Source organism: Leucopleurus acutus, assembly GCF_964270905.1.
Source record: "Leucopleurus acutus genome assembly, chromosome: 17".
Classification (NCBI taxonomy): Eukaryota; Metazoa; Chordata; class Mammalia; order Artiodactyla; family Delphinidae; genus Leucopleurus; species Leucopleurus acutus.
In genome coordinates, this window is record NC_139159.1 from 48,585,226 (window position 1) to 48,595,175 (window position 9,950).

Consider the following 9,950-nt stretch of genomic DNA (forward strand, 5'->3'; position numbering starts at 1 on the left):
GGAAGACCCTGAAGTCCACCTAATTTGTGAGTTTCCTCTCATGCAAATGTTGAACCAGAAGCTGGATCATCTGAAAGAGCAGAGGTTGTTGAAACCTTTTTCAAACACGGGATCCTAACCCATGGAAATGGAGCAGCTCTGATTGAAGGGATGGTGGAGAGAGGACTTGGGGCTGAGTGCAGACAGCAGGTGGCCTGTGCCCATCCCATCCTCCTTTTTTGTCCCCACTCAAGTCCCTGTGAGGTGACCTTCTCAGGGCACCATTTGAGTACCACCGTGACAAAGGAAATCAATGTATTTTGAGTTGGACAGCGCCGTCAGGGACACCCATCCAGGACTGCATGTTTGATTACATGATTACGAATGCCACACCACACATGACAATCAGAGTTCTCTGGTGAATGGAGGTGGACTTCTCTAAAAGGTGACGTGGACAGAAGAAGAGCTTTGGAATCAGAAGACCTGGGTTCTAGTCTTGACTCTGACACTTACTAGCTTCCTGACTTTGGCAAATAACTTCTCCAAGTCTCAGTTTTCTGACCTTTACAATGGGGAGAATAACATCCCCCTCAGAGAACTGTAGGGAAGAGGAAGTGAGATGCCAAGTTGTCTTGGCCTAGAAAGGACAGTCCTGCTCAAACAAACATTCTCCAGGAGCTCTTGTCTGGTTTTCTGACAGCCTTTTGTGCTTTGATTCCCAGCGTTGACCCCAGGCGTCCTGTCTTTGGTCACCCGCTTTGTACAAATCGTTGCGGCCCAATATCAGTGTTTCCTGGGACACAATGCTGATCATCACCCCTTGACTCAACCTACCACAACCATGGGTCAAAGGCGTCAGGTCACTCCTCAGACTGGCCTTGCCGGACTCTGGCTGATGGAGAGGAAGGGTGGCAGGTAGGCCTCAGGCCTGGTGGCTTGCTTGGTTTCTGACCAGGTTCAGAGTCAGCCTTCCTACTGGAACTTGGGCTGTGGGCCCTACCCAAGCTGAAAAAACCTGCAGTGACTCCTTGTTCCTCACCGTAAAGCCTTCTGCCAGTCATATTCAGGCAGCCCAATTCCTCACCCAAATAAGCATCTGTCCTGACCACAAGCCACTGGGGGAAATCTTTAGGTCTGCAGAGGATGGCATGCACAGAGAAGGCCAAACAATAGCTAGGACACCAGGGTGAGAAGACAGGTCGGGCTCCTCCCGAATGAGTCCTGGCTGCCCAGAACAATCAGAAAAGGCACCATGGAGAATCCGCTCCAGCCACGAGCAGGGATGGCAAGCAGAGCTGTAAGGAGGAAAGGGTAATGGCCTGAGAGTCAGGAGACCTGGGCTCTGGTCTCAGCTCGGCTAGAATCCAGCTGTCACCATATGTTATGGCTTCCTTATCAGCAGAAGGAAAAGGCTGGATGAAGTGATCCCATGGACCCCATAGGTTCACAAGAAGGAACGTATGAACACAAGAGCTTGAGTCACCTGTGTTATTTACTCCCCAGCGGCCCCCATATGGGCACGTGGGAAAGTGGAAGGAAAGACAAAGCTTCCAATCCGGCTTGTTTGGGAGAAGAGACCCTCAGTTCTTAAGAACTTGAGCGGAAGCAACACCTCGGCCTTATCACGTTTTATGCTAAGCAGTACCCCGCTGATATCTATAACACATGTTCTTGTAATTCCTGATCGGCGGATAGGCTCCCTTCTGTTCATTGTGAAGGAGTTAGCAGAAGTGAAAGGGTGTGGGTAGCAAGCAATAGGAAAAGCAGGTTTGTCAAGCCCCATCACCGTGGATGCCCGGTAATTTAACCTGCAGAATATCAGATAAGCAAACCAATCTCTTAATGGTAGGAAATGAAGTCTGGACTCAGCAAACTAAGAAGAGAGATTGGGCCAGCTATTAAAGAGCCCTTTCCTCTCCAGAGGCCATCATTTCTATCTTCTTGCTGATAGAGGATGAGTCAGACGTTTAATTTTACCTGGAACACGAGGCGGTATTGTAGCCACATGTTCCAAATGGTGAGAAGCCTGACAGGAAACAAGAATCATGGAATTTGGCAGAAAAGAGGTGGGAAGACAAGAAGAAAGATTCAAGGAGGAAATCAAAGGAGCCAAACACACCCTGCCCCTGGGCTCAGCACGGAGGGCTTTGGGGCAGGAGGAGGTCCCAGCCGGTGGGGGGCGCCCACGGGGAGCATCTCCACAGCCTCCCTTGAGCCTGCACCTGGTCTCCCCAGCTCATCGGAGGAATTTCATGACAATCCAAACCCATTTCACCAGCACTTGATCAAATTATGTGAAAATTCTTTATATGTGTCTATGCCACAAGTATGCCTCTTATCAGGCTTACTGTTTCAGCTTGTCTTCAGAATATATTTGGATATTAGGGAACAAATGAATAATAATAATGAAGAAGATGATGATAATATCTAAGTACCAGAAACTCTCCCAAGCAATTTAAGTATATTTTCTCACTAAATCCTCATGGCAGCCCCTTAAGGTAAGTAGTATTATTATCACTATTTTACAAATAAGAAAACAGAAGCTCAGTGAGTTGAAGTAATTTGCTCATGGTTTCAAGGCTACTCAGTGGTGAAGCTGGAAGTCCAGCCCAGAACTATTTGCACTCAAATCCATATTCTTATGGACAGTTAATAATATAGTTAATATGCTTGACAATGCAGCCAACGATGGGCGGGGGCATTTAATAAACACTCACGAATGCTCAGCTCTCCCAAGCACTGTCTATCAATAATCTCATTTAAATACTCACAGCCGCCCATAGCTGTACTATTATTATCATTCTTTTTAAAATTATTGTTATTATTGGACTTCCCTGGTGGCGCAGTGGTTAAGAATCCACCTGCCAATGCAGGGGACATGGGTTCGAACTCTGGTCTGGGAAGATCCCGCATGACGTGGAGCAATTAAGCCCGGGTGCCACAACTACTGAAGCTGGCGTGCCTAGAGCCCATGCTCCGCAACAAAGAGTAGCCCCTGCTCGCCGCAACTACAGAAAGCCTGCGTGCAGCAACGAAGACCCAACGCAGCCAAAAATAAAATAAATAAATTTTAAAAATCAAAATAAAGTTATTATTACAGAAGAAGACAATGAGACTTGACAGGTTCGGTAAGTTGCCCAAGGAATTCAAGCAGTAGATGTTGGATGCAACCCTGGGCAGCCTGACTCACAAGCTCATGCCATTAACCACCAAGTGAAATTCGAGACTGCCCTTCCAACTCACTGACCCAGGGGAACACACACTGTGTTGCCAATAATTTGAATTTCCAGGGTAAATCCTATCTGTTGGGTAAGTTCAATTACCTATTTTAACTGCTTAGGGCCTTTCCCACGGGAGTAATGTTTGGTTCCTGGTTGATCACCAGTGGTACAGATCTTGGGGCAGTTTCTTCTCTCTTGGGCTTGAAATATCTATTGCCCACCCCCAGTAATTCCCCAAGCGATGCTCCTATGTGAATCGAAGGATGATGAGCTTGACACCCTTCTCCCCACCCCCTACCATGGAACTTTGTTTAAACCTTCTAAAATCATTATGTGGCCAGCTCCACGCTTTGCCCCTATTTACCACCCTGGTGGGATGTGAGCCTGTCACTAGTAAGGGCCAAAGCTCTCAGGACTACGCTGGGTGTTCTAAGTCGGGTCTGTGATCTAAAGGGCTTTGGGATTTCCCAGCACTAGGCCTCCATTTGACTGAACGTCCCAATCTGTCCCAGGCTTCCTTTCCCCAGTCACAGCAGCATTGCCTCACCCCTTCCAGACCTCCTACACTTTTGAAAAGGGCCCCTAAAGCATTTCTAATGTCAGCCTCCATTTCCTGCAGCGTGCTTGGATGTAAGTTTTCTGGAGTCTTATCAGCATGGAGAATCTCGAGCCCTTTCTGGTGCTCTCTGCCCACCTCCCGCATCATCAAGTCCTCTTAATTTGATTCCAGATTAAGAAAACAGCAGTTCTTCCATACAAATGAGTGCAGCCTGCCCCAAGGGTTGCACAATTTCTTTGTCCTCGTCTCCTGTATAAGGCCTTATCCTTTGTCATCCGAGGAAGAAATTCCTTTTACGTCCTTAACCTTTTGTTTATTGTGCATCGTTTTTGTTTCTTTGGAGGCTTCAAAATGGCCATTTGCTTTCTTTCTATAACAGTGTTTTGTCTTTTCGGACCAGGACTTGGCCAAGCTTTAATTTCCTCGTCTGTCAAAGAGTTGGACTAGATCAGGGCCAGAAACCTTTTTCTGCAAAGGGCCAGATAATAAGTATTTTCGGCTTGTGGGCCATGATGTCTCTATAGCAACTACTCAACTCTGCCATTGTAGTGGGAAAGCAGCCGCAGACAGTACATAAATAAGTGAGCATGGCTGTGTGCCAATAAAACTATTTATGGCCACTGAAATTAAAACTGCATGTAATTTTTTGCTTTTCATGTAATACTATTTTACCAACCATGTAAAAATGTAAAAGCCATTCCTAGCTTGTGGGATGTATAAAATCAAGCAGTGGGCCAGGTTTGGCCTCGGACTAGATGATTCTAAGTTTCCTCCTTAATATCGAAACAGGACATTTCAGAACTGGGGGTGTAGGGGAGCGGTTAGAAACCATCAAGTCCAATTGCCCTGGGTACCACAGAAGGAAAGAGTGGCCAGAAAGACAAAGTGACTGACCCACACTTACACAGCTGATGGGTGAGGGGCAGCTCAGGACCACAGCGTGCGTCTGCTGGCTCACAGTCTGGGTCAATCCCACCCCTGTGCACTGCCCCCTAAAACATAAACATACATGCTGGCTTGTATTTATTAGCAGAATGAGATCCTTTTAAAGAGTTACAAGTTTGGGGACCACTCTTTACTCGTGCCCGGAAATTTTACACCTCAATATTTAAATGAAAACGTGACTGTGAACACTTTATTCGAATGATCATATAAACTACTTGCGTCTGTGAAACACTAAAAAATTTGTATAGAATACGCTTTTGTTGTTGTTATGATTAAGGTCAAATTAGACAATGGCTTAAATCAACTCAGAGCAACTTACGGATATCCAAAATTTGTGACACTTGAATTAAAAATAAGTAAAGTCAATGTATCTAGAAAACTTTCTTGGATGAATTGGATGGAAGTACTAAATAGAAGAATAATCCGACATATACACAGACACACAAAAGGGAAAATTTTGGTGTGTCCCCTCAAAGAGTGGTAAAATTAGCACAGATAAGTAAAAAACTAGCCCTAGATAAGCTGTGTACAGGGTATGCCGCCTCTAACCTCCAAGAAGCCCTGCAAAGTGCTTTTGACAAGAGCCTGATTTTGCAGCAAGATTGAGTCAATCACAGAGCAGCCAGCTTAAAATATGAAGCCCTATTTTAAAATCTATCGGTCCCCATCCAAATGGATTGACCAGGCAATAAGCTAGGTTATTGCAAAAGTCTGCATTTTCCTTTCCCTGTTTATCTGCTAAAAATGGATAAAGTGTTTTAGAGGGGTGTGTGTGTCTGTGTGTGTGTGTATCGGTGTGTGTGTGTATTGGGGTGGGGATTGGGCAGCTGCTTTAAAAATACAGTGCTGGGCTTCCCTGGTGGCGCAGTGGTTGAGAGTCCGCCTGTCGATGCAGGGGACACGGGTTCGTGACCCGGTCCGGGAAGATCCCACATGCCGCGGAGCGGCTGGGCCCGTGAGCCATGGCCGCTGAGCCTGCGCGTCTGGAGCCTGTGCCCCGCAACGGGAGGGGCCACAACAGTGAGAGACCTGCGTACCGCAAAGAAAAAAAAATAATAATAATAAATAGATAAATAAAATAAGAAAATTAAAATAATTCAGTGCTCCCACTTCCTGTTTTTGGTGCCCAGGAAGGCAGGAAGTGGAAGTTGGGATAAGAAGGAATTTTATTTAAAATAGTCCATGAAAACAAGTTTTAGAATGGTAGTGGAGAGAGGAGGAGGCAGTCCAGAAAGGGAGGACTGTTCAGAAATTCCCATCTGGAACTCAGTTTATACTTCCTGAATCTTCACACTATTTCTGCAGTCTCTCAGCTTCCAGGAGAGTCCCTGCCTTAGCAGCCAACTCTGGCAAGTGGTCCAAGGAGAGACATTACAGCAAAGAGAGAGCAAAGACATGGCGAGTAGCTCTCCAGGAGGCCCACATCTCCCCCTCGTCACCCTGTTGTGGATTGCTGGCTCCCTCACCTTCCAGAACCCTTCCCTGAGCCTGCTGGCTCTCACACCTGGGAAGAAGAGGCATCCCCTGTAGCAGAGGCAGCCCTGCTGATTCGAGCTCAGGTCTCTACCTACTAGACACCAAGCTGACCTCACTACTAGTCAGCAAGATGCACTAAACGCTCCCAGCCAGCAGTGCTGGCATCCAGCCTTATATGTGAACCTGTTCTTGCAGGTGCCAAACCGTTTTCCCTGCTTCCCAGACCTTCGGGAGTTCAAGTCTCCATCTCACAAAAGAAAAGGATCTGGGCTTTTTACTTTGCAGAGGAGGAAGTGAGTGGTTTAGCTTTTCCTCTGGAGTGAAGAGGCCCTTGGCCTTAGTTTATCATCTCCTCCCCTGTTCCCTTAAACACACACACCACCCAGTCAACACCTGGAAGGAGGATCTGGGCATCCCACATCCACTCAGACAGAAGTCCTAGACATTCTCACTTTTTGCTCACCTGGTCCATTCTTGGGCATATCTGACTCCTGAGCTCTCAGTTTTATCCCCCTTTTCCTACCCATCTCTAGATCTGTGGCCTTCTATTCATGTTTGTTAATTCATTCATTAATTTCTGCCACCAACATTGGGTGCCGCCATGTGCAGGCCAATGCTGGTGGAGACAAGATAAACAAGGTCCCTGTGTGCTAGGGACTGGAGGTGTAGCAATGAACGAGGTAGTTGAGAAATAATTACCTAAGGATTTATACCCTTACTGTGTGGTGAGTGCTGTGAAGGATATTTGCTCACTAAATATTTGTAGAGAACCTACTCGTGCACGGCTGAGGGCACAGTGTTTATCATCAAGAGATATCCCCGGGGCTTCCCTGGTGGCGCAGTGGTTGAGAGTCCGCCTGCCGATGCAGGGGACGCAGTTTCGTGCCCTGGTCCGGGAAGATCCCACATGCCGCGGAGCGGCTGGGTCCGTGAGCCATGGCCGCTGGGCCTGCACGTCCGGAGCCTGTGCTCCACAACGGGAGAGGCCACAACAGTGAGAGGCCCACGTACCGCAAAAAAAAAAAAAAAAAAAAGAGAGAGATCTCCATGCCTGTTTTCATGGAAAGAGACCATTAACCTCACAATCACACTCATGACTGCTACAGTTACATTCTGAGGATGTAGCAGGGGAACCTAGGGTTCTGGGAGTCAGCTCCCAGTGGCTTCTGGGAGGTAATGGTGTTGAAGCAGAGACCTGAAGCCCAGCTAACTTGTTTGGCTTCTCCGCCATATACCCAGGAGTAGGTGTGATGCCCCTGCCTTTTGCCTGTATCTGGTGTTGCCAGGGAACCACCCAAACCTTCCCCTGGGACTACCCCAAGGTCCCTGACAGTGGGTATCCGACACGTGGGCCATCCGACTGCTTCAGCTTTGCTCACCACCTAGCACAGGGCCTGCACGTAGTAGTCACTCACTAAATATGGATATTTAATATAAAGTAAGTAATTTCTGTATCTTTGATAACTAGCTCTGCTCCTCTGTGCTTGGGGGTCTCCTCTCACATTATTCTCACATTGCTTTGCCCTCTGGGGAGAACTTGTTGCTAACTTACTTCTATCTGCAGTAGCTATGTACTGTCCACCAACACAAGGCCAGTTGCTAATTTATGCTGTAGCCTCTGGGGTGGGTGTCTCACTACTCTGATGAACTGAAACCCATAGCAGTCCATCTTTCCTGGCCTCTGCTGTGCTCGCTTCAGCAGCACATATATTTCCTGGCCTCTGTTTGGGGAGCTGGGAGATTAAACTGGAGGAATACACGTGGCTTGAGGGATTTGTAACAATAGGAAGAGCGGAAGCACGGCTGCTCGCTCAGGCAGAGAGCTTGGGTCCCCAGCTCTCATCCCCCTTTACTACTTATTGTTTTCAATCCTTTCTCACCTGAAGCATCAGCCAGGTTCAGTGAACTAAGGAGCGTGCCGAGCCCCTGGAACACACAGTTCTGATTGCCGTTCTCCTCCCAGGGCGGGTCTGAGCAACCACTCAGTGACCGCTGCACGTCGCCTACAAGGAGAATCACAGGCCAGCCCTGGGCTCACACCCCAGGGGTGGGGCGGGGGGGCGGGATCCTCATTAAGACAATTTGGAGACACTTAGCAGAGTTGAAGTTCAGGGTCAGTGCGCAGCGGGGTTCCTAATAAAAACCTCGGCGCTTTTAAGAGGAGAGCTGCTGAGGAAAGGTAAGATGCTCCACAGACCGGCCAGGGAGGGGCTGAGGGAGGGTGGCGCTTGGCCAGCAGCCGGCCACTTGCAGTCACTTGGGAGGAGGACATAGCCCAGCCGCTTTATCTGTTTCACAGCTGTTTCGTGGCAGTATTCCTGCAGTGGGAACAAGCTGCAAGATCTGATCGTGTTCAAGGGGTCACCCTGTTCTCCTCCTAGGCTTGACTGAGGGGCTGTCATTCATGTCCCCAGTCGGTAGGTGGGCGTCTCATTGATGTCAACAATGACTTCCCAATTCTCAAGTTGACCCTTTCCTTCCTTTGAGGTATATGATCTGTGATGACTTGAGGGGCTCCGAGAAACTGCTCAGCTCTGAGCGTCAGGAGAAAGAATTGTTTTAAATCATCTGTATAATATAGCCACATGTTAGAAATAAAAGTGAGAAAATTAAGAGAAAACACACATGATCTCTTAACCTTGATATTTTACTACTGTTGCCATTTTGGTGTATTTTCATGCATCTTTTTCAAACGCACTTTTTTACAACGCTATAATAATGTGTGTTGAATCGTGTCCTATTTTGATTTTTTTTTTTTTGCTTCTATCCAGTCTTCATAATAATGGAGTGGCTAGATACTATTTATTGAAAGACTAGCTCGTATTTATTTTAATTGCTCCTTACGGCTTTAGATTTTCTTACATCCAGTTTTCCCACACGTGGAATGGCACTGGAAGCACCCTTTTTGTACAAGATCCATGATACAGTCCCAGGAAAGAGCCTGAGTTATGTGGCAAAATAACTCTCTCTGCTGAAGGCTGACTTAAGTCAAGGATGCCTTCTGGGGCATCTGGACTGAGGCTAACTGCACATCAATATCAGGCAGTGCTCCGTAGGGTAGATGAGACTCTGTCCCAGATCCTGGATTTGCAACCTGTCTCATTTCTGTCTCTACGAACACCTGCTTCTTGCTCTCTCCACTTCCCAGAACACGTGGTAGATGAAAAAGAGCCACTCCTGAGCTCCTGGGTTCAAATCACCTTTCAAGAAACCGATCTCTGTCTCTTAATCCCTATTCCAAATTCCAGACAGAGGGAATCTGATGGCTACCTTTAGGCCTGGTATAGCTCTCCTCTATCTGTCAACTACAGTCAGGGAGGTAAAGTCACCTAGTACTCACTGGAGGCCCACCCTGTTACTACTATGAGTGATGTATCCTTCCCTGATCCAAGGCCACACCCTCCAATTGTGCCCTGCATCCCGCTCCTTCTCACCTACTCAAAAACGTGGTTCCTGCAACCACGCCCTCCCTCTCTTGCATTTCAATTTCCCCCATCGTTCATGTCCTCTTGTTTATCAGCAAACATGTTCTGGGTATCTTTCAACTTAACAAACCTCCCTTGACTCCATGTGTTTCTCTATTTAACACCCAATCTCTCTGTTCCTATTGACTGGTAAGATTCTCAAAAGAATGATCTCTTCTCTGTCTCCATTTCCTCATCTTCATTCTCTTCTCAGTCCCTTCAACTGGATTTGCATCCTTCCATTTCCACCAAAATTCTCTGGTTCAGGTCACCAAGTCCTCCATCTGGGCACGTCTCTATCCTCAA